We start from the raw sequence: 21515 nt of genomic DNA, 5'->3' as shown, positions 1-21515 counted from the left end.
GAGGCCGTGGAAGCCCTAAGGCAAGGGTGTCAACCTCTATTTCATTGAGGGCCACATCACGGTTGTGTTTGACCTTGGGGAGGTCAGGGGGCGTGGCCAGCTCGACATCACTTGTGTTGGGGACGCCTCTGGTGGCCCAAGCGCTCTACCAGCGAAAATGGGCTCCTGAGCTCTGTTTTCTCTGGCAGAGGGTTGCAGAAAGCTATCGCAGATGAAAATGGAGCTCAGGAGCCTATTTTCACTGGCAGAGGCACCGCAGGCTGGTCCTTTCCTGTTTCCAGGGTGGCCCCACAAGTCAGACTAAGCACCCCGTGGGCCACCCCTGCCCCAGTGGTGAAATTCAAATTTTTTGACTACTGGTCCTGTGGGCGTGGCTTGGCATGGTTGGCATGGCTTGGCGGGCGTGGCAAGGGAAGGATACTGCAAAATCTCCATTCCCGCCCCACTCCAGGAGAAGGATGCTGCAAAATCCCCATTCCCTCCCCACTCCTGGGGGAAGGATATTGCAAAATGGTTCTCCGAACTACTCAAAATTTCCGCTCCCGGTTCTCCAGAATCTGCTGGATTTCACCCCTGCCCTGCCCTAGGGATATAAAGCAGATTGAAAAGTTGAAATTTCCTAGAGGCAGCAGGGAAACCACTTCCATATTTCCCCCCTAAAAAATCTGCTGTAGATAAATGGTTCCACTTAGCTATTAGAAGAGAAATTTTCTCTTTTTAGTTTATAGATTTCCCTTTGAATTGGGTAGTTGAGTATTCTAGAGCTCTACACAAATCTTGAGCTAATTTCTTATGGCTCTCAGTCCTCCTCTTCCTCCTCCTTCCCCCCCTTCCTCCTTCCTTTTTTCTACTACAAGCCCACAGTGATATACAGAGTATAGGTAGTCCTCAATTTACAACAATTTGCTTAGTGACTGTTTGAATTTACAGTGGCACTGAAAAAAAGTGATTTACGACCGTTTTTGACACTTACGACCTTTGGCCCTTCCCCGTGATCATGTGATCAAAATACAGATGTTTGGCATCTGGTTCATATTAATGACGGTTGCAGTGCCCCAACGTCATGGGATGATCTTTTGCGACCTTCTGACAAGCAAAGTCAATGGGGAAGCCAGATTCACTTAACAACTGGATGACTCACTTACCAACTGCAGGGATTCACTTAACAACAGTGGCAAAAAAGGTTGTAAAATGGGGCAAATCTCACTTAACAAATGTTTCACTTAACAACAGAAATATTGGGTTCAATTGTGGTGATAAGTTGAGGGTTACTTATATTCCCTTTTCCAATTCTATCCTTTTAATAATAGCCCTGGGAGATCTATTAGGCTAAGAGGTTGTCACTAACTCGAAATCTCCAGATTTTGGTGGTTTAGAAAAATTTGCAGGTTGGTCTCTCAAGTATGGTACAATACAGTGGTGGGTTCCTCCAGGTTCAGCCTGGTTCGGCCGAGCCGATAGTGGTGACGATATGATGTCACCGAACCGGTTCTCTTTGTTCAGGAGCTGCCCCCCCCGTGTTATTCTTACCTTTTATTTGGCCCCACCCCCAATCTATTCGCTGCCTCCCGAGTCCCAGCTGATCGGCTAGAAAGAAAAAAACTGTTTAAACTCTTGCCCTGGGGCTTCAAAGGGCCGCCCTACAGCTGATCAGTGTTAAAAGGCAGTGTGGCGGTAGAACGGTGCCTCCAAAAACAAATGAGTAGACCAGGACGCTCCAAGAACAAATGGGTAGACCGGTACAGCTCTGCAAGCAGTTAAAAGCCTGGTAGACCAGTACCTCTGCTAAATCCTAAAGAATTGTCACATGACCATCAAGCCATGCCCATAAAATAAGCCACGCCCACAGAACCGGTAGTAAAAAATTTTAGAACCCACCCCTGGTACAATACTAACTATAAGTCCCACCCCCAGCTGTTCAGACTACTCATTAGATCTAAGAACTGTAATTTTCCCGCTTCTTGGGACAGAGAACAAAGAATGTCTCGGTTAAGGCCAAGATCACATGAAACATTACTTTATAAAACCCTATTCAGACCTCACCTGGAATACTGCAACCAATTTTAGCCACCATGCTACAAAAAAGATGTTGAGACTTTGGAAAAAGTTCAGAGAAGAGCAATTAAGATGATCAAAGGCCTGGAGACTAAAACATATGAAGCACGGCTGCAGGATTTGCGTTTGGCTAGTCTAAAGAAAAGAAGAATTAGGGGTGACATGATAGCAGTATTCCAGTACTTGAGGGACTGCCACAAAGAAGAGGGGGTCAAATTATTCTCCAAAGCACCGGAGGGCAGGACAAGAAACAATGGTTGGAAACTAATCAAAGAGAGAAGCAACATGAAATTAAGGAGAAACTTCCTAACAGTGAGGAGAATTAACCAGTGGAACAACTTGCCTCCAGAAATTATGGGCGCTCCACAGGGGTGGGTTCTAATTTTTTTTACTACCGGTTCTGTGGGCGTGGCTTATTTTGTGGGTGTGGCCTGGAGGTCATGTGACTAGGTGGGCGTGGCTAGCTGGTCAGAGTCGTTTCTGGAAGGTCCTCGCACTTACGACCAGTCCTCGCACTTACGACCCGACTCAGTTGTTTGCTTTTAACACTGATCAGCTGTAGGACGGCCCTTTGAAGCCCCGCGGCAAGAGTTTAAACAGTTTTTTTCCCTCTAGTCATCAGCTGGGACTCAGGAGGCAGCAATAGATTGGGGGTGGGACCAAATAAAAGGTAAGAATATCGTGGGTGGGGGGTGGGGGAGCGGGGGGGAGAACCGGTTCGGTGACGTCATATCGTCACCGCTACCGGTTCGGCCGAACCGGACCGAACCGGGAGGAACCCACCACTGGCGCTCCATCACTAGATGTTTTTAAGAAGAGTCTAGACCAGTGATGGCTAACCTTTTTGCCATCGCATGCCAAAAGCGGGGAGAGTGCGGGGAGCGGTCATGCACGTGTGTGCCCACAACCATATTTTGTCAGAAGAAAGTGCTGCTGAGATCAGTAAGCTTTATCAGAATGTATCAGTGCCTACATCTACAGAAATGTGTGGAAAATAATGCTAGCACAAGAAGGATTCTGCCGATAAGGAGCTTTTTGAACCGCTGTTATAGCAGGTACATTTGGAAAACTGCCAAGGAAAGGGATTGTGCAAAACGGAGCTGAGCTTAAATTACGTAATCTATTTATCTTTGGAATGGTGGATTTATGCAAATGGGTTTTGAAAAGTGCTCAGCCAGGAAACAATTTTGCCCAGCAGAACTTTAATCTAGCGGTTTGTGTTAGATCTGGAAAGCCCTACCTTTGTACTTTTTTCAGTATGGATCAGGGTCAGCAGCAGTTCAAGTAACTAAGCTACTTCATGTTTTCAGCCCAGAATGTAAACACAGCCATGATGGAATTAGACCAAAACTCCTTCACCGAGATTATGGGAGCGAGGGGGCGCTCCCATGTGACACCTCTTCTGCGTGAGCTGCAATAGCTTCCAGTGGTCTTCCGGGTGCGCTTCAAGGTGTTGGTCACCACCTTTAAAGCGCTCCATGGCATAGGACCTGGGTATTTGTGGGACCGCCTTCTGCCGCCGATAGCCTCCCACCGACCAGTACGCTCCCACAGAGAGGGACTCCTCAGGGTGCCGTCAGCCAGGCAATGTCGGCTGGAGACCCCCAGGGGGAGGGCCTTCTCTGTGGCAGCTCCTGCCCTCTGGAACGATTTGCCCCCGGAGATACGAAGGATATCGGGTCTCCGGGTCTTTCGCCGTGCCCTAAAAACTTTTCTTTTCCATCAAGCAGGACTGGCGTGACCCCCCCCCTTTTCTAGCTTTTTTAGTTTCTTAAATTGTCAATGGGTTTTAGTTTGAATGTTTTAAATTTTGGGGCCAAAGTCATGGAATTCTTTTAAAATTTTAAATTTTGTATTGGTATGTGTTTTAGTTTTGACTGTGCACCGCCCTGAGTCCATTAGGAGAAGGGCGGTATACAAATTGAATAAAATAAATAAATAAATAATATGGCCTAATATGATAGTCAAAGCAATGTCTAGTAGCCACTGTGGTCTTCTCTGCCATGCATAGGTCCCAGCTTTTGAAATTTATTTATTTAATTTGTATCCTGACTTTATTTATTCTTTAAACTGGTGACTCTCCTGTTGGACTCCAGAGCGTAATCAGCCATTGGTGAAGAATGTCGTCTTTTTCATACACTTCTGGATTCTAATCTTTGCAGAAGGAGAAAAGCTTTATCTTCTCTGCGCTAAGCATAGTTTTAGATACCTTCAGGAGTATCTAAAACTTATCTAAAACTTAAAGAGGGTGTCAACTTATTTTCCAAAGGACTAGAAGGCAAGACAAGAAACAATGGATGGAAACTAATCAAAGAGAGAAGCAACCTGGAATTAAGGAGAAACTTCCTAACGGTGAAGACAATTAACCAGTGGAACAACTTGCCTCCAGAAATTATGGGCGCTCCATCATTGGATGTTTTTAAGAAGAGTCTAGACAGTCTCTTACCTGAAATAGTATAGGTTCTCCTGCTTGAGCAGGGGGCTGGACTAGAGGACCTCCAATGTCCCTTCCAGCCCTATTCTGATTCTGATTCATTGAGTTCCTTCCTTGCTCTGCTTCCCCCATTGCTGCTACTGAGTGGGAAAGGAAGCATTGCTTGGGAGATCCAGATGCAGCTGTATCAAGACAACTGATGGCTCAACAGCTAAAAGAAAAAAAAAATACTGTTTAATATACTGTATTATGAACACACTACGTACACTAGAGACGTGCAAAAGATTATGTGGTGGAGGAATCTGATTTTAGAACAGGGGTGTCAAATTCGCAGCATCACGTGACGTATCATGACTTTTCCCCAGGGGTGAAATGCTCCCGGTTCGGACCGGATCGCCCGATTCGGTAGCGATGGCGGTGGGTGGTTCGGGGAATTGGTAGCAAAAATCCTTGCGGCCCCCCCCCCCACCATGCCCAGCTGAGCCGCACGATCATCAGAGGCTTTTTTTTATAACTTTTAAAAGCATTTTTTCCAAAACCTCTTCCAACGAAAAAATGCTTTTAAAAGTAAAAAAAAAAAAGCCTCTGATGATCGCGTGTCTCAGCTGGGATTGTCAGAGGCTTTTCAAAGCATTTTTTTCTGCAACCTCTTGGCCGAAAAGGTGGTAAAAAAAATGCTTTGAAAAGTCTCTCTGACGATCCCAGCTGAGTTGCCTGATCAGCAGAGAGGCATTTTTTAAAAAGCCTCTCTGAGGATCCCAGCTGAGTTGCCTGATCGGCAGAGGCTTTTTAAAGCATTAGAAAAAAGGCTTTGAAAAGTTTTTTTTAAAAAAGTTGGCCACGCCCACCCAGTCACATTACCCCCCCACCAAGCCACGCCCACAGAACTGGTATTAACAAATTTTACATTTCACCCCTGCTTTTCCCCCTGTTCGCTAAACTAGGGGTGGGCGTGGCCAGCAAGTGACACATCCAGCCTGCGGGCTGCGAGTTTGATACCCCTGTTCTTGAACCTTCCTTTCCCTCCCAAAATGTTTCATTTTTCACCACCAACATCAAAATAGGACAATACTAGCAATCCTGATGTGTTTTGTGTGTTTCCAAAAGTACATTGTCCAAAATGGTTTATGGTGTTACTAATGTTTTCCAGTTTTAAAACATTTTCCAGCCCTCTGGCACTCTGATGCTTATCTACGTATGAGAGCTAAACCCTTAAGTATCCTGGATAAGACCGAAGATTGGATGCTGTAGAAGGACACAAATGGTGCTATCCCTGCAGCAGTTATAGAAATAATTTTTCAAAATAGTCATGAATTGACAGGAGAATCTGTAAAGCGTTTACTGGTTTACAGATTTAGAAATAGAATAACAGAGTTGGAAGGGACCTTGGAGGTCTTCTAGTCCAACCCCCTGCCCAGGCAGGAAACCCTACACCACTTCAGACAAATGGTTATCTAACCTCTTCTTAAAAATTTCCAGTGTTGGAGCATTCACAACTTCTGGACGCAAGTTGTTCCACTGATTAATTGTTCTAACTGTCAGGAAATTTCTCCTTAGTTCTAAGTTGCTTCTCTCCTTGATTAGTTTCCATCCATTGCTTTTTATTCTACCCTCAGGTGCTTTGAAGAATAGTTTGACTCCCTCTTCTTTGTGGCAACCCCTGAGATATTGGAACACTGCTATCATGTCTCCCCTAGTCCTTCTCTTCATCAAACTAGACATACCCAGTTCCTACAACCGTTTTTCATATGTTCCAGCCTCCAGTCCCCTAATCATCTTTGTTGCTCTTCTCTGCACTCTTTCTAGAGTCTCAACATCTTTTTTACATCGTGGCGACCAAAACTGAATGCAATATTCCAAGTGTGGCCTTACCAAGGCATTATAAAGTGGAATTAACACTTCACATGATCTTGATTCTATCCCTCTGTTTATGCAGAACTGTGTTGGCTTTCTAATTTTCTTTCTTATTTCTGAAGGTATGTGGCAGGGATGAAATGCTCTGAAGTCTGCTACTGGTTCGCTTTGTGCACCGGTTTGTTTTGTGCACACATGATGCGCGGTACACGCCAAACATGCGCTTTGCGTGCATGCACAATGCAGGCGAGCGCTGAAAAAGGGGGATTAAGAAGCCTTTTTTGAGTCTGCAAAGGTAAGTAGAACAGCAAGGGGGGGGGAAACAGCTGTCCCGCACGATTTGCTAGAAAGCAGAATTTCCTGCTTTCTAGCGAATATAAATCGTGCGGCACAGCTGATCATCAGAAATACTGGTTTGCCCGAATCGGTAGCATTTTTTACTACTGGTTCGCCCAAACTGGTAGCATTTGGCTCTGACCTGGGGGGGACGAGGAACGAATGAGCAATCCATTAAGGAGGGAACGACAGAAAATATTATTCAGTCCAGAAAAAGGGGAAGCATGCAAAAGAAACTCAAAATAGCCTCACCTTGATTTTGTTTGGTAGGAGATGGGACAGTCACAAAGGGAAAAAAGTCAAGATTCTGTTATTCTACCCTACAGTAATGAAGTGGTATTCCTGGAATCTCAGCTATGCTTGTTTCTTGACCTTGCCTATCCTGAAGGGTTGATAACAATTTTGAAAGCCTCTTCAAAATAAATAAATAAATAAATATTTTGAATAAATAAATTGAATAAATAAAAAGGGCTAGGACTTGGATCATATCCTTGTACCTACAAGGGGTTCACATACCATTGACCCCTGTGGAAGGGCAGGTATTTTTCCTCTTTTTCCTGAATTCTAATTTTCTTCAAAGTGATAGATTGATGCAGGATCTACTAGGACTGAAACATACCAGGAAAATCTTGCACACAATGAAGATTTTTATTTATTATTTCTTGCACAAATGTCTATATGCATGCACAGATATCCATTCACCAGTTCTATAGTACAAATAAATCATTGGAGTTCATACACTCTATAGCAGTGATGGCTAACCTTTTTGCCATCGGGTGCCGGGGGGGAGGTTCATGTGCGCGCATGCCCACACCCATAATTCTATGCGCCCAGACCCGCGCATGTGTGCGTGATCCCACTCCCCCCACTCCTGGCACGCGATGGCCCAGTAGGCCCGTTTTTCTCTCTCACCTGGCTCCAGATCCTCTCTATGCGTCTAGGGAGGGTGAAAACAGCCTTGGGGAAGGCTGTTTTCGCCCTCCCCAGATGTTTAGAGAGGATCTGGAGCCAGGTGAGAAAGAAAAACGGGCCTTCCCCACCACCACCCCAGGCCCTCCGGAGGCAGGAAACACCTGTTTCCCTACTTCTGATTGGCCCCAAAGGCCTGAAAATCAGTTGGCCGGCATGCACATGCATGCGAGAGCTGGGCTGGCATGCCCACTGATATGGCTATGCATGCCACCTATGCATGCCATAGGTTCGCCATCTCGGTTCTATAAGGTGTAGGGTCTAGGAGATGCCCTTTGAAAGGTAAGTACTAAAAATGAATGAGGCACTTCTACTTCATATATATTTTGGACAACTTCTGTAAAGATGCACCAGAATTGCAAATCAAATTATGGACTGGCTTCTTAGGCTCTTGATATGCTTCATTTATTTTCTGCTTCTTCATTTTTTCCCCAGTATTAATCCTGTATTATGCTAAAGATGCAGCAAGAAATTAATGCCAATATATTCAACAAAGTGAAGTGATCCTTGAAACTAGCTGCCACCTAGCAGAAGTTCCCTAAAATGATGCATGATGGTTTGTTTGTTTTTTTGGTATATATCTCAGTTCATTTCAAATTCCCATTTGTCATTTTGAAAAAGGCATCTGTAGGAGTGCAAAAGAGCAATAAGCTATACTAGAAGCAACTTAAAGGTCAACGGCATTATATTTAATTGTCTGGAAAAAAAGTATTGTGTTCATGCCTACAACTGACTCAGCTGTGCTCCTTTTTAAACAAGAGATTATTAACTCGGCTGATATTAGGTGGGACGAAATATCTGGTTTTCTAGAAATGACAACAGGTGGCAGATAGAATTGAAATCAATATTATTATATTTTTCCCATTCGAATGAAATGGAGACTTGGGAGATTGTACTTGAAAGGGATGATCTACAAGAGATACTGAATTTATTTATTTCTTTATTTATCAGCTTTAGACACTGTCTATCTGACGCACAAACCCAGCTGAGCATTGCATTGCATTGAAACTGGATTGAATTGCACTGTCTTGCAGGAGTTGAAATGATACAGCCTAGGGCTGTGATGGCGAACCTATGGCATGCATGCCTCAGGTGGCACGTGGAGCCATATTGGTGGGCACACGAGCTCAGCTCCATTTTCGGGCCTTCTGGGCCCACCAGAAGTAGGGAAACAAGCTGTTTCCAGCCTCGAGAGGGCCTCGGGGGGTGGGGAAGGCCGTTTTCGCCCTCCCCAGGCTCCTAGAAAGGCTCTGGAGCCTGTGGAGAGCAAAAAACAGGCCTTCCAGTCCCACCAGAAGTTGGCAAATGGGCCGTTTCCAGCCTTCGGAGGGCCTCCGGGGGGCCTCCGGGGGGTGGGGAAGGCTGTTTTCACCCTCCCCAGGCTCCTAGAATGGCTCTGGAGCCTGGGGAGGGCGAAAAAACGAGCCCACCGTGCCATCGCATGCCAAAAGCAGGGGGAGCGGGGGGGTCATGCACGCATGCGTGGGAGGGCAGGGCGCATAGAATTATGGGTGTGGGCACGTGCGCATGTGACCCCCCTGCACTCCCTTTGCTTTTGGCACATGATAGCAAAAAGGTTAGCCATCACTGGCCTAGGGCACAGGTGTCAAACTCAAGGCCTGGGGGCCAGATTTGGCCTGCAGGGTGCTTAGATCTGGCCCATGGGGCTGCCGTAAAAATAGCAAAGGACAGGCCCACGGTGCCTCTGCTGGCAAAAACGGAGCATGGGAGGGCTGCATGTGGCCCTCCCAGGCTCCATTTTCAGCTGCAACAGCCTCCTGCCGCCCTCAGCCATTGAAAACGGAGCTCGGGGGGGGGCTCCGTCTCCCCGAGCTCCCTTTTCACTGGCAGAGGGCAGCAGGCAGTCGTCGCAGCTGAAAATGGAGTTCTGGAGCCCGATCTCACTGGAAGAGTGCTTGGGCCACCACAGACACCCCTGACACGAGTGACGTGAAGCTGGCCACACCCAGCCTGGCCACGCCCACCCCACCACCAAGGTCAAACACAACCCTGATGCGGCCCTCAATGCAATCAAGTTTGACACCCCTGGCCTAGGGCCTATTAAAATGTAGAACCAGTGCCAATCCTGCAACATAATCAAAGTCTTTAGAACAAATGTCCCCAACCCTGATGCCAACAATTGGCATCAGACCATTATCTTCATCATTTCTAACCAACATAGATAGTGTGTATGTGTGTGTGTCTTCAATTAATTAATGAATTCATCTCGCTAATTTCCAGAACGCAACTAAATAGGCCATTACAGCTGAGGATGATAGGAATTTCACATATTTAGAGGGCACAAAATCTGGGAAGGCTGGGTTAAAAGAAACAAAACATCTTTCTTATTTACTGCATGCTATGCAACAGTTTAAAAGGCAACTTCAAATTTTGATTAATAAATCTTCTGTCTTACATATTGGTGAACGTAATCAGAATGTCAAGTGTAAGCTAGGTGATATTGATCTAGCAGATGACCTCACTTTGTTAAGGACGTAGGTGTACTTATCTCTGACGATCTATGCTCCAAAATTCAAAGTTGTAAACCTAATTCTACGGAGCTTCTTTTCTGGAAACATTATAGAGCTTATAAAACTTATGCTAGACCAATCTTAGAGTACTGTTCAACTGTTTGGAATCCCTAACATATATCTGACATTAGTACAATCGAGCGGGTTCAGAAGTATTTTATGAGAAAGGTTTTGCACCTTCGGCACGTAATAGAATTCCCTATGCTACTAGGCCTGAAATTCTTGGTTTGGATAACTTGGAACTATGTCGCTTGCGGTCAGACTTAGGTATCATCCCTTAGGTTTCCCAGGGATGGGGTTGGATTTCTTCTAAATTGCTTTTATGGTGTAATAAAAAGTGAACAGGTTTTCATGTCAGGAATGGTGACTGTGGGTTGTGCTCAACACCTGTCGTGTTAATCTTCCTTCTCCTGTTTGTTTAGGGCAAGTAAAGATAGCACGTTCCCTTTTCTTAAAATAGTGGTGTATTTAGAATTTTTTTTAAAAAAAAGGTTTAAAAAGCTGGATACAAATTTCTCTTCCCTTTTCTTTGCTTTTTCCCCTCAACCTGTCTTGCTTGCGGTTAGAGCTAAATACTGTAGAGCTGCTAGTTTTCCTTTCTCATTTCAGTATTTAAAATTTCAAGGGCTTTCCTTTTTTTTTTTTAAACAAAGAAATCTGCTACATTTGAGCTGTACAAAAAAAGCTGGACCCTTTAGAACTATTGATTGCCTACGCAAGTAATAACAATCCTATCTCAAGGTGGCAATCGTGATTCTTTGCTCCCTATCAGTCCTCCTGGGCAAAGCAGGCAGGAAACACAAGTAGATGAACTACCGGTAATAGTCTCTAAAAGTTGCTCCCATTTCTAATATAGATTTGAATTATACACAAATGAAGGCAACTATATGTGTCCCAGGATAATGTTGCAGGATCCAATCTGGGTCGGTTACCGGGACCCAGTGGTGAAATGCAAATTTTTTTACTACCAGTTCTGTGGGTGTGGCTTGGTGGGCATGGTGTGGCTTGGTGGGCGTGGCAGAGGAAGGATACTGCAAAATCTCCATTCCCACCCCACTCCAGGGGAAGGATACTGCAAAATCTCCATTCCCACCCCACTCCTGGGGGAAGGATATTGCAAAATCTCCATTCTCACCCCGCTCTGGGGCCAGCCAGAGGTGGTATTTACTGGTTCTCCGAACTGCTCAAAATTTCTGCCACCGGATCTCCAGAACCTGTCAGAACCTGCTGGATTTCATCCCTGCTGGGACCACAGGGTTAGTCTTCCAAGCTTTCGGACTCATGCTGGAGCCCATCCTCAGGGAATTTCTCTCTTGTGTGCACATTCTGGTAAGAGAGAAGTTCCCTGAGGATGGGCTCCAGCACGAGTCTGAAAGCTTGGAAGACTAAACCTGTTGTTCCGGTGACCGACCCAGATTGGATTCTGCTATCTTTCTACATTGTAATTCATTGAGAGCTGGTTTGGTCTAATGGTTAAGGTACCTGGGCTAGAAATCCAGAGACTATGATTTCTACTTTAGCCACGAAAGATAGCTGAGTTCACTTTGGGCCAGTCACTTTCTCAGTCCACCGACCTCACAGGCTTGTGGAGGGAAAGTAGAAGGAGGAAGGTGTGAATTTATTATTTGCAAAAATAAGAAAGTGGGATATAGATAGATATAGACAGACAGACAGATGAGAGAGAGAGAGAGAGAGAGAGAGAGAGAGAGAGAGAGAGAGAGAGAGAGAGAGAGAGAGACAGACAGACGATGATAGATAGATAGATAGATAGATAGATAGATAGATAGATAGATAGATAGATAGATATAGATATAGATAGACAGATAATATGATAGATGATGGATGATAGAGATAGATGAGAGAGAGAGAGAGAGACAGACAGACAGACAGATAGACAGACAATAGCAGACAGACAAATTTCTCTGATATCATCCCCCTCAAAACAAAGTTGCAACTGTTTGGAGAAATGCGACTAGTTTCTGTTTTGTAGAAGATCTCACCGAAAGCAAATATCAAACAGTTGTGCATTGCCTCATTTAACTGCACGGTCTTGGATGCTCTGGGACTTAACGTCAGAAGTCTTGAAAATAACTGTATGTTTGAACAGCCCCACCCTGTTGCAGCAGCTGATACTTTGGGAAGTTAACTACAAGGAAACCCTATGAACGGGAGCAGAAAAAGAATGGCTTGTTCCTTGAGTTAGTCACAGGAGATACCGTCTGTAGTGGGCTACCGGGAAGCAAGTGTGGCATTCAGAAGGACCATGGAGAAGCCAGCAAAGTAAGTTAATGCATCTGAGATTGCAGTCTGCCTTGGGAGGTTCAGAAGAGGAATCAGCCCAATTTAGCCATCTACAAGCATTAGGAGGCACTACAACATCCTGGATGGGAACTCTTGAGACTTGTAGTCCTCACATTTGGAATCAAGTAGGCTGGGCAAGACTGAGTAATAAGTGCAGTGTCTACATGGCTCCTGTAAGGTACCCGTAGTGAAACAAAGGGATGCAGCTATAGTTAATGAATGCACGGGTCAGTAGGTGCTTTAGAGTAGCCAGCTTAGTTTGAATGCACTCAGTGGCTCTGCTTTGCTGGTATCACAATTAAGAAAACTTTTAGCCCATCCTGTGATAGACAGTCAGCCTGCCTGATTTGTTTATGGTTTAATGTATTGTGTAAAGATAGCAAATTAGGTGGAATAAAGCGGGGGTTGAATTAACTGAAAGGAAGCATGTTATTCGAGCATAATATAAGTGGTACTTCCTATCGAATGGACCTGCATAACACTGAAGAGAGCATTTAATGTACTGTAGATGTCCTCTAAGAGATTCTATATAGTTCCGTGATTTTAGGTTTGTAAGATAATAGAATTGCTGAAGTTGCTGCACCTGTTCAACCAGTCTGGCTGTGATAAAAATAGTGACTTAATACTTTTCTTCTTATTAAGGAGATTTCTCTGCATACGTTAGAGGAAAGAAGCCTGTTACCTCCTAGAGTTATCAGACTAAAATTCTCACCATACTTTATTCTTGGTTACGTTGACCAAGAATGTTGCAACCTGTCGGTCAGCAGCACCTAGAGCAGGGGTTTCCAAACTTGGCAAATTTAAGACTTTTGAACTAAGATGGCTAAGGAATTTTGGAGTTGAAGTCCACAAGTCTTAAAGTTGCCAAGTGTGGAGACTCCTGACTTAGAGAGTTAGAGTTTCCTTATATTTAATATAATCTGATGGCTTTGGAGAGTGGGTGTGATTAGACATACCCGCAGCTTCTTTACGTTATTGTAGTGGGGATCAGAAATTAACAGAGAAGAGGAAACCCTTTCTGAGGTTGAATATTGTCAAAAAATAACCTAATCTAAGAATGAGCTTTTGCCACTCTGTTTTCCTGAAAAAGGGAGCGAGGAAAGAGGAGAAACTATGTTTAACTTTTATCCTGTTTTACAGTCCTAATCCTAATATAGTCCTTTGCGTAGAAAAAAAAAGTCTATTTAGATATAATATGTGCAAAGTTTGGTGTGGCATTGATAAAAGTTTTGGATAAGGAGCTGTAGAGTGTCTGTGGAGATTCTCAGACATCCATGCCAAGGGTGCTTTTTCAAGAGGCAAACAGGACTTTCTGGTTTTTCTTTGAAGACGTTTCGCTTCTCATCCAAGAAGCTTCTTCAGCTCTGACTGAAGAATTTCCCCATCATCCAGTCAGAGCTGAAGAAGCTTCTTGGATGAGAAGCGAAACGTTTTCAAAGGAAAAATCAGAAAGTCCTGTTTGCCTCTTGAAAAAGCACCTTTGGGAGCTGTAGAGTGGAAAAGATTATTCCTTCTCAGTTTATCCACCATGGTCAAGATATCTAGAGGGGGAAATCTTCTCTTCATCTGATAGCCACCTTCAAAATGGTGTACTCTCGTTGAGGCCCCAGACCTACTGGCAGAGCCAGGTCTTCAGGCCATTATGGGAGGCATCAGATCTCACCTTGGGGAACATGATATCTCAAGGAGCCACAGCAGAAAAGTCTCTTCTCTTGGACTCTGCCAGCTGAAATGTCTTGAACAATGGGATCCACAACATGTCCTTTTTGCTGGCACAGTGGGGGGGTGGGGGGATGGACAGTTCCTCAGATAGCCTGGATCCATGCCATGAAGGGCTTTAAAGCAGTGGTGAAATGTAAAATTTGTTACTACCAGTTCTGTCAGCTGAAGAGGTTGTAAAAAAATGCTTTTAAAGCCTCTGACGATCCCAGCTGACTTGCCTGATCAGCAGAGGTTTTTTTTCCTTTTAAAAACATTTTTTCTATAACCTCTTCGGCCCAAGAGGTTGTAGAAAAAATGCTTTTAAAAGCGTCTGACGATCTCAGCTAAGCCGCGCGATCATCAGAGGCTTTTAAAAAAACTTTTAAAAGCATTTTTTCGGCTAAAGAGGTTGTAGAAAAAATGCTTTTAAAAATTAAAAAAAAAGCCTCTGATGATTGCGTGGCTCAGCTGGACAATGGGGGGTGGGGGGCAGGGATTTTTGCTACCAGTTCTCCAAACCACCTGCCTCCATCGCTACCAGATCGAGTGATCCGGTTCGAACCGGGTGTGTTTCACCCCTGCTTTAAAGGTAATTACCAACACATTGAATTGTACCTTGAAGCAAACCAGCAACCAATGTAGTTTGTGGAACAGCCATGTATCAGGGGCCACCCTAAGGCCCCCAAGAACCATCAAGATTCAAAGAAAAGGCATGTGAGATGTCATGCCTCAACAGCAAAAGGCCTTATATATCTAGTGGGAAATGTTGGTTGTTCCCTAGGTGCTCCTTTTCCTCTTTGTCTAATTGTGCTGACAGTGTTTCAACAACTCACACTTACTGAGTGTCTTTGGCTAATAGCAAACAAACAGAACTAATAGACTGAATGAAACAAAGAGCGTGACTTATGTGATTTATAGCAATAAAATAGACACTTGTCATCTAAGGCAAGTTATTAACACATTTTCCTTGAGAAGGCGCAACAGCAAAAGTTCATGAAAAGTTAGCTGGCTTTCTTTGCTTGTCTGAGCCACTTGGGGGTGCAACAGAGTAATTTTGCAACGGGACAATGAAAAGGCAATAGGGAAATAAATAAGAGCGGATATTTTGTACGCACTTGCATAAAGAATGTACTGTTGTCTTCTAGAAATTAAAATATATGTGTTGCTGCAGCTTTCAAGCTCTTGGGTCTTACATTCTCTTGGTATTGCATTGGAAGATTATAATGGCTGCTGAAATCCACAATATGAAAATGGCTGGGGAATTCTGGGAGATGAAGTTGGCACATCTTAAAGTTGCCGACACTGAGAAACACTGTTCTATATAGATCACGAGGAACATGATCTACATAGAGGTTCAGATTTCCCAAGTAGCCTGAGTACCAGTAAATTATTTATGGGCTTCAATCAAAGGCCAATCTGGATTTACGGTCCTTTATCATCCTGATTTTTTGGTTCTTTCAAATTACAATCAAAGGCCAATCTGGATTTACAGTCCTTTATCATCCTGATTTTTTGGTTCTTTCAAATTGCAAGGGGTACCTGATCCATGTAGAGATTACCTCATGAAGATGATTCACAATCCCAAATAACCAGTCAGATTTGGCCATCTTAAAACATGAAGTGAATCTAAAGAGACACTATTGTTTCTTATCTTTTAATTGTCTTCTGAAAGTCTCTCTCTCTCTCTCTCTCTCTCTCTCCCTCTCTCTCTCTCTCTCTCTCTCTCTCTCTCTCTCTTTCCCCCCTCTCTCCTTCCCTCCCTCCCTCATCATCATCATTTCTCTCTCTCTCTATCATCTATCATCTATTGTCTCTCCCTCCCTCCCTCTCCCTCCCCCTCTCTCTGTTTTGTTTCATATGTGTATCTGGAGAAAAAAATGGTGGCTGTTGCTTTTATCACCAAACAGTAATATTGTTTATTTATTTTAAAAGACTTGTAGAACCACCCATACTGACACAGCAGCTCTGTGTGGCGGACAAAAGAATAAAAATAATAGAAAACCCTCAACTTTCAAAATAAAGGCCAATAAAAATTTATGGCATCCCAAGGCAGCACTGTCCCATATAACCACGCACCATCTTGGTGGGCTCCAGCCTCATCCTACATCAAAGCTTGTGAGAAGAACCACCTTTTCAAGGCCTCCCATAAGAAAGAGGTTTGTTTTCTGCTGGATTCTGCTGAAGAGTCCAGGAAACTGAGGTGGAAAAAAAAACAACCCTGAGTAAACATGCTAGAGATGATAATGATACGAGAAATATGATAATACTTAAGGGAAGGGACTTGGAGTGTGTTTCTCATCCGTTTGACAGGAAGTTGATTTCCCGTTAAATAAGGATGATGAAATCAAAGACATTTAACAGAACAGAATAACAGAATTGGAAGGGACCTCGGAGATCTTCTAGTCCAACTCCCTGCTCAGGCAGGAAATCCTATACCATTTCAGACAAATGGTTATTCAATCTCTTCTTAAAACCTTCCAGTGTTGGAGCACCCACAATCTCTGGAGGCAAGTTGTTGCACTGATGAGTTGTTCTAGCTGTCAGGAAATTTGATCAGTTTCCATCCATTGCTTCAGGTGCTTTGGAGCTTAAGTTGAGACCCTCTTCTTTATGGCAACCTCTTAAATATTGGAACACTGTTATCTAGCCCTTCTTTTCATTTTCAAAATATTTGTGCAATGTGATTTGAAATATCTATAAACCTTTAGCTCTATCTTACCCCCTTGACTTACTCATCAGTCAGCTCACTCGAAAATCAAAAATATTGACACTTTCCCCATTGGATGAGATAAAAACACAGCAATGTCAAGAGATGGCTCATTATACAGCACTTGTTTGTTAACAAATTCCTTTTTCCTTCAGTTGTCTTTTCACAGCAACGTAATAGTGCTGATGACAGATGTCCCCTTAAATCAAAAGTGATGGCAATGCCAGAGACCAGAAATGTCTGTTTGGTTTAGCCTTTATTTGATTTAGGGATGGACTGAGATAGGTTAATAATTTAATCTACAAGTCTACTCATAATGACCTTAAACATCTTGTAGGTGTCAAATTTCTTTTGGGAGACTTAGGGAGAAGTAGATATATTTCATGGTATATATGACATGGACAAAGAAGAAATGACAACAGTAGTCTTGATTTCACCACTGTCCCTCAGGAGCACTGAAGCAGAGCTTCAATGCAAATTTATTGACTGATAAGATGCTTTGCTTTGGCTTTCCCATAAATTTTACCTAGTGGAATAGACTAGTGATGGGTTTCAAAATTTTTTGACTACTGGTTCTGTGGGCGTGGCTTGGTGGGCGTGGCATGGCATGGCTTGGTGGGCGTGGCCTTGGTGGGCGTGGCAGGGGAAGGATATTGTAAAATTTCCATTCCCACCCCCACTCCAGGGGAAGGTTACTGTAAAATGTCCATTCCCACCCCACCCAGGGGAAGGTTACTGCAAAATCCCCATTTCCTCCTGATCAGCTGGAACTTGGGAGGCAGAGAATAGATGGGGACGGGGCCAGTCAGAATTTTTACTACCGGTTCTCCAAACTACTCAAAATTTATGCTACCAGTTCTCCAGAACTGATCAGAACCTGCTGAAACCCACCTCTGGAATAGACCATTTGCTGCCTGGGGAATTCTAACAGTTGAAGTTGAAGTTGAAGTATTCACATACGAAGTGTCTGCAGTGGGGAAGACTAGACTATGTAAATGTTTTCTCTGATCCTGCTGGGACAATCTCTTGTTCTAGAGTAAATTGGAGAACCATTGACTTCCCAATCAATTGGTGGGCTGGCACGTGTGCACACTCATGCACAGCTCAACTTACACAAGTTGCACATGCACATGCTTGCTGGCCCATTGCTCGTACAAGTTGAATTTCACACGTGCGTATCCGCTGGTCCATCTTTCACGCGGCCCGGTTCTTCTCCCCCCCCCTTTACCAGGCCACCAAACCACAAAGGTTGGGACCACTGATCTAGTAGATCTGATGGCTTTTCTTTCTTTCATGTAGTATAGAGCAGTGGTGGGATTCAAAAATTTTTACTACCAGTTCTGTGGGTGTGGCTTGGTGGGCATGGCAGGGGAAGGATACTGTAAAATCTCCATTCCCTTCCCACTCCAGGAAAAGGATACTGCAAAATCCCCATTTTCTCCCGAACAGCTGGGACTCGGGGGAGGTAGAGAATAGATGGGGGCGGGGGCAGTCAGAGGTGGTATTTACCGATTCTCCAAACTACTCAAAATTTCTGCTACCGGTTGTCCAGAACTGGTCAGAACCTGCTGAATACCACCTCTGGTATACAGCTAGATTAATTTCTTAATCAATAATATCTTACTTTAATAAAAGTAAACACCATTTTTCCAGAAGTGCTGTAGTTTAGTCAGACAGGTAAAAGATGTTTCAGAACTATGATGTAATGCAATCTAGAATTCCTCAGACATTCATAATTTGAGATTCGTCTTTCAGTTTTGGGTGGGAGCACCATTTCGTGACGAAGTTTTTCACTTTCACAGCCCGTGACTTTTGGCTAGGTGGAACCCCGATTTAAATTTATCATGGCGCCTAATGAAACGCCTCCTTTGTCAACAAAGAAATTTCTGTTCAACTTTTGTATTCACCTCTCTTACTCTGCAAAAATAGAGGGGAAGAATATAAAAGAATAGGATGGGATTCACCTGCATTTATGGTGATGAATGGCAGGGATTAATTCATCATTGTAAATTTAACTGACTTTTAATCTGCTTAATACCAGAAATTTTTTTGGGGGGGGGGCAGAGATAATTGCAACGCTGCCGTGACATCTCATTCCATTCTTTCGAATAACTCCCGTCAACTGATGGAATCACAGAGTTGTTTTTTAAAAATCCTAAAAGGCCAAAGATGTAGACAGCTGTCTAATAAAGAGGAACCCCATTTTTTTCTGGATAAAAAACCCCATTTGTTAGGAAGTTACTGTTTTTTCCCCCAGCCTTCAGACTCCATCTCTCCGCAATTTAAATCCATTATTCTGTGTTTCTTGCCGTGGAATGACAGCGAACAGGTCTGAATTCATGCCAAATAAGAGACAATGAACAAGATCTGAATTCATGCTTTTCTAATAGACAATGAACAAGACAAAATAGTCTAGATGCTAACATTTTTTTTCTCAACTTTGAGTCAGTTTTGGACTCCTGGTGACTGCCTGGATTAATCCCTGTAGGTTTCTTTAAACAAGATTTGTTAGAAGTGGTTTGTCCTTGCCTCCTTCTTAGAGCTGAGAAAGAGCGACTGGCCCAAAGTCACCTGGCTGGTTTTGTGCCCAAGGTGGGACCAGAAGTCATAGTCTCCTGGTTTGTAATCTGGTGCCTTAACTACTACACCAAACTGATTCTCTTTTAGTGATATGCCTCCCTTGAGCTAGGGTTAGGGTTAGGTCCCGATGAACTTGGAGAGCAAAATGGATGTCGCCAATGGCTTTGTAGTGCATCGGTATGTTTAGGAGGGGGCAGAGTTTTTCAGCCCACCTTTCTTACCTGTCCATGTCAATTACATGGCTTAAATGGTTAAATATGTTGCAAAATCCTATTGGAGTGTAAACCCACTTAGGGTTAGAGTTAGGTCCCCATGAACTTGGAGAGGAAAATGGATGTCGCCAATGAATTTGCAGAACATCATTATGTTTAGGAGTTTGTTAGCCCACCTTTTCTACCTGTCCATGTCAATTACATGGGAAAATCCCATTGGAAGGTAAACCTGCTTAGGGTTAGGGCTAGGTCCAGTGGTGGGTTTCTACTGGTTCAGACGGATTTGGGCAAACCGTTAGCTCTGACTATCAGCTGTGAGCAAACCGGTTTGTTCCGATTTTGAAATGGGCCCGCCTACCCGCCCCTGCGTTATACTCACCTATGTTTCTGTTTCTGAAGCCAGCTGATTGGTGCAGCAGAGTGGATTGCCGCACCTCAGCTGTTTTCGTTGCCGGCAGCAATGCAAAAGGTGAGTTTTCTCCAAAGTGTGTATGTGTGCACGCACTTAGCAAACCGGTTGTTAAACCAGTGGGATCCCACCAGGGGTGGGTTCTAAATTTTTTTACTACTGGTTCTGTGGGAGTGGCTTATTTTGTGAGTGTGGCTTGGTGGGGGTAATGTGACTGGATGGGCATGGCCAACTTTTTTTTTTTAACTTTTAAAAGCATTTTTTCTACAACCTTAAGAGGTTGCAGAACAAAATGCTCTTGGAAGCCTCTGATGATCAGGCAACTCAGCTGGGATTTTAAAGGCAATTTTTTTCCTACAACCTCTTCAGCTGAAGAGGTTGCAGAAAAAAATGCTCTCAAAAGCCTCTGATGATCCCAGCTGAGCCGCGCAATCATCAGAGGTTTTTTTTTTAACTTTTAAAAGCATTTTTTCGGCTGAAGAGGTTGTAGAAAAAATGCTTTTAAAAGTAAAAAAAAAAAAGCCTCTGATGAGATGAGCAGGGTAAGCGAGCGGCAACTGGGCTGGGAACCGGTTCAGGGGTCTGGCCAGCCAATGTTATTATCGGTTCTCCGAACTACTAACATTTTTTACTACCAGTTCTTGCAAACCGGTGCGAACCGGGAACAACCCACCACTAAATCCCACACCTGGTTAGGTCCTCATGAACTCACAGAGCAAAATGGATGTCGCCAATGTATTTGTGGCACATCAGTATGTTTAGGAGGAGGCATAGTTTGTTAGCCCACCTTTCCTACCTGTCCATGTCAATTACATGGAAAATATCCCATTGGAAGCTAAACCCACTTAGGGTTAGGTCCCCATGAACTCGCAGAGCAAAATGGATGTCGCCAATGAATTCACAGCATGTCAATATGTTTAGGAGGGGGCATAGTTTATCAGCCCACCTATTCTACCTGTCCATGTTGATTACATGGGTAAAATCCCATTGGAGCAGAGGTGGGTTTCAGCAGGTTCTGACCAGTTCTGGAGAACCGGTAGCGGAAATTTTGAGCAGTTTGGAGAACCGGCAGCAAAAATGTTGAGTAGTTCAGAGAACCGGCAAATACACCTCTGGTTGGCCCCAGAGTGGGGTGGGAATGGAGATTTTGCAATATCCTTCCCCCAGGAGTGGGGTGGGAATGAGGATTTTGCAGTATCCTTCCCCTGGAGTGGGGAGGGAATGGAGATTTTACAGTATCCTTCCCCTGCCACGCCCACCAAGCCACACCCACAGAACTGGTAGTAAAAATTTTTGAAACCCACCACTGCATTGGACGGTAAACCTACTTAGGGTCAGAGTTAAATCCATGAACTCAGTGAGGAAAATGGATGTTGCCAATGAATTTGCAGCGCGTCGGTACGTTTAGGAGGCAGATGATATTTTC

Source organism: Pituophis catenifer, unplaced genomic scaffold (assembly GCF_029215685.1).
Source record: "Pituophis catenifer annectens isolate HBS135680 unplaced genomic scaffold, rPitCat1.0.hap2 SCAF_3, whole genome shotgun sequence".
Lineage (NCBI taxonomy): Eukaryota > Metazoa > Chordata > Lepidosauria > Squamata > Colubridae > Pituophis > Pituophis catenifer.
This window is presented reverse-complemented; position numbering follows the sequence as displayed.